The sequence below is a fragment of the Phodopus roborovskii genome, unplaced genomic scaffold (assembly GCF_943737965.1).
Source record: "Phodopus roborovskii unplaced genomic scaffold, PHOROB, whole genome shotgun sequence".
Taxonomy (NCBI): Eukaryota; Metazoa; Chordata; class Mammalia; order Rodentia; family Cricetidae; genus Phodopus; species Phodopus roborovskii.
In genome coordinates, this window is record NW_026126567.1 from 11168137 (window position 1) to 11175099 (window position 6963).

Sequence of the window (6963 nt, forward strand, 5' to 3'; positions counted from 1 at the left end):
AGTACTCCATTGTGTATATTCCAAATTTTCCTTATCCACTCTGGTTGAGGGGCATCTAGGTTGCTTCCAGGTTCTGGCTATTACGAATAATGCTGCTATGAACATAGTTGAACAAATGTGGTGTGATTGAGCATCCTTTGGGCATGTGTCCAAGAGTGGAATTGCTGGGTCTTGAGGTAGATCAATTCCCAGTTTTCTGAGAAACCGTGATACCATTCCCTAGGGAGGGATACCTTACTCAGCCTAGATACAGGGGCAAGAGGGCCTACGTACTGCCTGTGACAGACTTTGATGATCTCTCATGAGAAGCTTCACTCTCTCTGAGCAGTGGATGGGGGTGGGATGGGGAGATGGTTGTGGGAGAGAGAGGACAGGAGGGAGAGGGAACTGGAATTGGTATGTAAAATAAGATTGTCTATAGTTTAAATAAAAAAATATATCTCAACAAGGAAAGCATCTTCCTTAGCAACTCCACATGTGAACAGTGGAAACTGCTGTTAAATTGATCCTGTATTCTGAATTACCCACTGGTAACAAACACTGTACATACTGAAGTTCTCCTGGCAGAGTCTATCAATTGCTCACACACTTTCTGTTGTCTTTATTGAACCCTTGATTGGAATTCCATAATAAATATAGTCTGCTTGATCCTCTCTGTCTGACTGTCTCTCTGTCTTTGTTTCTTTCTGTCTTGCCTTCAGGCTCACTTTCTTTTCCTTGATAGAGTCTGTAGTTAAATTTCCCAAGGGATTGTTTAACCCTTTGTTGGGTTTATATTTTCTAGGTTCTGGAATTTCTCCATTATAGGTAAATTACCACCATCTACCCATAAGGATTGTGTGAGAGCCAAGATTATAGAAGAATGTGGAATTTTAACATCAGCAATCCATGTTTGTACAAAGGTCTATATGACAAACAGGGCTAGATTCTTGCAATATACTCTTTACATGAAAAGAAAAAAAAATACTGTTAAAGGCTGTTTTTACCGTGTGCAGTTTGAGAATAGCCCCCATGACAAGGCCTCGTGTTACTTGGGCAGTGTTTGGGGAACATGGTCCGATTATTTGATGATTTTTCTGAATCTCACTATCTGTTTCCGTAAAGTGAAGGTTTGAACCAAAGGTTCTCAGCCCCCTTCAGACCTACATAATCATTTCATAGCTGGGTTTCTAAGTGAGAGGTGCCGTGTTACCTAATAAAATGTCTTCTTCCGGCTTGTTTTAGTGCTAAGGGAAGGCAGGCAGTCGGAGCACATTAGAGAATTTCGAAGTAGATGATGACTGATTCACTCACTTGCCAATTTTTCCAGGGCACTGGACCCTAAACAGAATCTTTCTTTTATTAAAAAGAAATTACTTTTTTGGAGGAACCACAATCACATCTTTTGCCAGATCCTTCACTAAACGAGTCAGGCAGGCTAGGACATCTTCCTCTGCGCATGCGCTACTTCTGCTCTGCCTTTCCCTCCACACACTTAACATTTAAAGCTGCTTTGTAAACCTCAAGAATACATCGGGAAAAAATTAAAAATGCCTGCCAAAAACTGTAACCATCACTGAGCTTGGTCATAAACTTTAATTGAAAAACTGATATTAAGTATGTATCTTTATTACATTTTGAAGGCATGAATAATATATGTAATCGTCCAAAAGGCTGAGCTGTGCAAGTGGCCTTATTATTCACACATAAACAAAAGTGCAATATTGGGTGTTATCAATTAGTGCCCAGATTCTTTGCAAGGGAGGGGGGACAGTTGGACCTCAGCTGGCAATTTACATTCTCAAACATCTTTATTCACAAGCTGTAAAAGCAAGCTGGTAACAGTCGCCAAAGTGGTTGCCAAGACAACTTATCTCTGGATTTAGTATTACTGCTTCAGGAGGGAGGCCTATGAGGAATTTAATTAGCTAACTCCTCGTCCTCCTTAGCCAAAAAAGGATGGATTTTCTTTCAAGTTAAAGTTTCTGAGGAATAAGAGTCAATGGAATCAGGATAGACACACACTGAGATGGACTCAGATGCACCCTGAGCTGGGTAATTACAGCATCGGGTGTGGCTTATGTAACTTCTGCCTCGGTCGTTCATGAATGTGAATAAATATGGAGCCAGGGTGCATCAGATAAACATCATATGAATCAATAAGTAAACATCTTCTCGGATGCTGTATGAATGCAATTGTTTTCCTTCTTCCCTCTTCTCAAAAGTAAATGTGTGGTTTGCTAGGAACTTAATTTTAAAACAACGAAGAGTATTGAGGGAAAGATAACGCGTATGTAAAACTGGTGGAGATTTTAGAGTTGTTAGGACTATGCCTCACAATTGATTCTGAGACTCCAGGTAACCATGGCAATATTGGAAATGACACAAATTGCACAGCTTAAACTATTCCCAACAGAAGGGAATACGTTTCTCTTCTGTATTGTGAAGGAATGTGTTGTTATAAGTAGAGTTGGGTTTTTTTTGTTTAGGGAGGGCCTGAAACGCACATACAGTTTTTACTAATATTATAAAATTCTTGATATAAGTGTCGTACTTAAAACTTCATAGTCTTCACGTACTTTTATTTTTCTTCCAAACACCTATGAAGCTAAAAGAAATTACAGTACAAACTTGGTTAAGATTTTAATCACAGAGCCAGCAGGATGGCTCAGTGCTTGTCAAATAAACCTGCAAACTGAGTGCAACCACTGGCCCCAAGTAAATGGGGAAAGAGAGAAGTCATTCCACAAAGGTGTTCTTGAGCCTTCACATGCACCCTAAAGGACACACATGTACACATAGACACACCCTGATAATAATCAAGTAATTAAAAAACAAGATAAAAGAGTGTTAACTACGACTTCATTTGATTATGTCTCCATCTTCCATACACACTGCCCTCCTATTACTAACACTCCACCCAAAACTGAGAATTGCAAGATTCACCCTAAAAGTTAGCTTACTTGGGCACACTTTTTCTTGAGAATTGGTAATATTTCAGTAATTTCTCCACTTTGAATTTGTGAAATGCACTATGACTTATTTTATCCATGTGAAATATGTACATGCATATAGATAGAGAGGTAGATGACAGATGCATATATAGGGAGAGATATGTGATAGATATATGTGTAGGGAGAGGTAGATGATAGGTGGGTAGATAGATAGATAGATAGATAGATAGATAGATAGATAGATAGATAATATAATATGTGTCTGTATTTCTATGCTAAACATTTTGGAAATGGGCAGCCTTTGCCCTTATACAGCACGCTTACATTAATTGTTAAAATGAATAAAGGTAAGATGGTAAGCACTACTTATCCATTTGTAAGCATTAAGAAACTGTGGTTCTCAATCTGAGGAGATGTAAAAGCACTTCCTGGAAGGCTGGAGTTCAAATCTCCAGCACACATGTAAATTATCAGTTGTGGTTGCACATGCCTATGAGTTCAGCAGTGCAGAGTGGACACAGATAACCCTGGGAGCTTGCCAGTCCTGATCTTAGGAGCAAATAATCCTGTCTCTGTATTTAGACATGATTTTTTGTAGATATCTTGCAAGGTTCCCCCTTTATTCTAGTTTTCTAGGTTTTTATTTCTGTTAAAGGCTGCATTTCCCCCGACCTCTGTGCATTTTTCTCACATGTATGCACTGAGTAGAACTTAGCCCAGGACCAGAGATGGGGTATTCTGAAGTTCTAAGGGTCCTTTCTTGGCTCTTCTCTCTCTAATCTAGCACTTACTCCCAGAAACACTCACTGTTTGCCTTCCTTAAATTCTCAAGGCCATTTCTCCTATGTAAGAAGAGCACAAAGCTCAACATTTTGGTGGTATCCAATAACGCAATCTGCACGCTATGCCGGTTAAATTGTAGGGTTCATGTCATTTGCTCCTCATCCCTCGGGAACTGCTGTCTCTGATTACCCAATGTCAACCATTTTTTAAATCATTGTGTTGCATGGTTTGCCTAGTTTTTGATTGTTTTTGTGGGGATGCTTAATATAACCTTGGTCATTCCATGTGGCTTAGAAGCAGCAGTCTGTCCTACCTTGTTTTATTTGGGTTTAGGTTTTTTATTCGTGTGTGTGTGTGTGTGCGTGTGCGTGTGTGTGTGTGTTGTACATGAGTGTGTATCTTACACGAGTGTGTGGATGTGTGCACAGGATATTATATATCTCCTTCAGTGGTTCTCTGTCATTTACCTTGAAACAGAATCTCACACTAAACCAGAAGCCCTACATTCCATCTGTGCTGGCTGGCCTACCAGCTCCTAGGATCCTTCTGTCCCAGACTCTAAATGCTGGTGTTATAGGCATGCACAGCTTTTTATGTAGCTTCCTGGGATTCCAACTGAAATCCTCATGCTTACAGAGCAAGCCATCTTACTTTCCTAGCCATCTCCCCAGCTCTTCTCCTACACAATTCTTATGCAGCCACATTCTTAGGGCTTGGTATACATGTAAATTATGGTCTAGTCTGAAGACCACACACTTTAAAAACTCTGCACTATAATCATCCGTAATCCTGTTTTTGAAGTATGTGTTTCACCTTATGAAACCTGAAATCTATGGTCTAATCAGTGCATAACAAGCACCCAGTTTCCCTGATGTGCTACTCTCTGCTTCTCTATCTTATCTTCCACATGAATAAAAGTACCAGTGTCTGCTATAGCATGTTTGGGGAAGCCTAATTAATTCCATATACAGTTTAATGATGCTTCATTATCTCAACATTAATAACATGAAGTTTAAAAGAAATAGGGGTGTACTCAATAGAAACTGGATGCTTCTTGCCCCATTATAATATTGTATGCTTGTTCAGATAAGGAAGGATAATGAAGGCTCCATTTCAGGTGCTGGGTATGAAGATGCCCACGTTCTGATGTTGCTTGTACTTTGAGTGCTACTGGGTACCTTCACATCTCCCAGCTCAGGAAATGTGCCTCAACTAGATACTCATCTCCTCCATGATGTCTCCATGCAAACCCTGTCCCAATTTTAAATACTTCCACACCCTAATGCCTACTGTGCAGGCCACATAGCATGATTTAATCTTCATAGAGTAGTGAGAATTTGGATTTTTATGTATAACATCAGAACTTTTCATGTAGATATTCCCAGACAGTTCACTTCATAGGAATTAATGACTTGGTATATCCATTCATCTTCTTCAGTTACTCAAAAATACTCAGAAAAGTAGAATATATAATAACATTATATCATATGAATATGTAATTATGAATACATTTATGATTATACAACTTATATATGATGTGAACACGGATTTTTTTCCCTCTGGTATTCTGCCTGGGAATATCCGAGGAACAGATACTGAGTTATATTAGGTTTAATTAATATTAAACAGCATTGGGTTGGCAAGTCCTTATCTTCTCTGTTGCCAAATCTCTAATCTCATGAAAATCTAAATTGGGGACTTTGGGGGAGCTCTTTTCTGCTTCCTGACACTGCAGCTAATTCTGTAGGATTGTCCATCCACCCTTTAACAGCAACTAGAAACTTGGGGCAAACCACCCTTGACAGGGGCTAATCCCTCCCACACAAGCATTCATTTGTAAAGAAACTTTATCTTTATCCCTTTGTCCTTCAGCTTGTCCTCTAAATGATCCACGTACTTTTCAGCTTAATGCCCAAACAAACTGCTAGACTTTGATAGTTTAATATAGAACTCCATGCCATGTTTCATCTGGGGACTGAACAAGAGAAGAGAGCACTGTTTACATGGGTGACCAAAGTTTGGAATGTCTCGATGGTTCCAAAGGGGCTCTGGTAACATGCACTCAGCAGATAATGAATGCAGCTTTCCAAAACTGAGAGACATATGTATGTTATCTGAAAAGCATGCAGAATCACACATGCTATAACTCTCAAATTAGCAAGAGACAAATAGATAGCAGTAATCAGACTTACCCAGAGTAGTGAGAAGAAAATGCAAAAAGCTTCCTGAGTGTATAGAGTTTGATAAGATGCTACAAGACATTTTTAATAACTTCATAAGAGTTGCTGCAAACCATGGATCCAACAATGCCTGAAATCCATGACTATCATCTGAGGAGCTTTCAAAAGTCCTTATTCACAGGTCACATTGCAGACAAGATCTGAGTCTCAAATTGGACTCATCACCAAAACATTATAAAAGTACTTGGGGAGAGCGAGGGGGCTGGATGGCTCACTGGTTAAGAGTGCTGGTTGTTCCTCCAGAAGAGTGGAGTTCAGTTCCTAATACCCACATCAGGTGGCTCACACCATCTATAATGTTAGTTTCATGGAATCTGAGAACTCTTCTGCTCTTCTGGCTTCCTTGGGCACACACACACACACACACACACACACACACACCATGTAATTTTTTTAAAGTGTGAATAACAGCCCAATATGTATAAGACATTTCTTTATCCATCCATCAATCAATGGGCATTTGTTACTTCCACCTCCCAGCTATTGTGAATAATGGTGCAATAAACATGGAGATGCATATGCCCTTTCCAGGCTCTGCTTTGAATTTATTATGTATATACAAAGTATAATTTCTAGATAAGTTGGCAATTGTTTTTGATTTTCTGAGGATTCTTCATACCAGTTTCCATAGCATTACACCATTTTACATTTTAACCAGTGGTATATAGGTTTCTAAAATTATGCATTGCTTGAAATATTTACATGTCATGCTTGCACAGGGGACATGCTAATCTCCTCTGTGTATTTCCAATTTTAGTAAATGTGCTGCCAAAACAAGTACTAATTAAATAAATGGTGATGCAATTTTCAGAAATTGTTACTAACAAATCCCATGAGGGTGGCAGACAGAGTCTCCAAGATCTTCAAGATCTTTAAAATATGCATGTTTGAATAATTCATCTCATTTGAAAGGGAGTCATATTGATGGTCAAGGAAAAGGGACTAGCAGGCTCTACAATACTACCAGCATTCCTCCATGAACATGAAGAGTCTCGGATTCCATCCCA

General features: G+C 39.2%; 1 non-coding gene across 1 annotated transcript; it reads right to left on the minus strand.

Annotated features, from left to right (window-relative positions):
- Positions 1-6630: 6630 nt before the first annotated feature.
- On the minus strand, positions 6631-6737 carry LOC127235442 (U6 spliceosomal RNA). The gene has a single exon (XR_007835703.1). It is a non-coding gene; the product is annotated as a U6 spliceosomal RNA (small nuclear RNA).
- Positions 6738-6963: the final 226 nt, after the last annotated feature.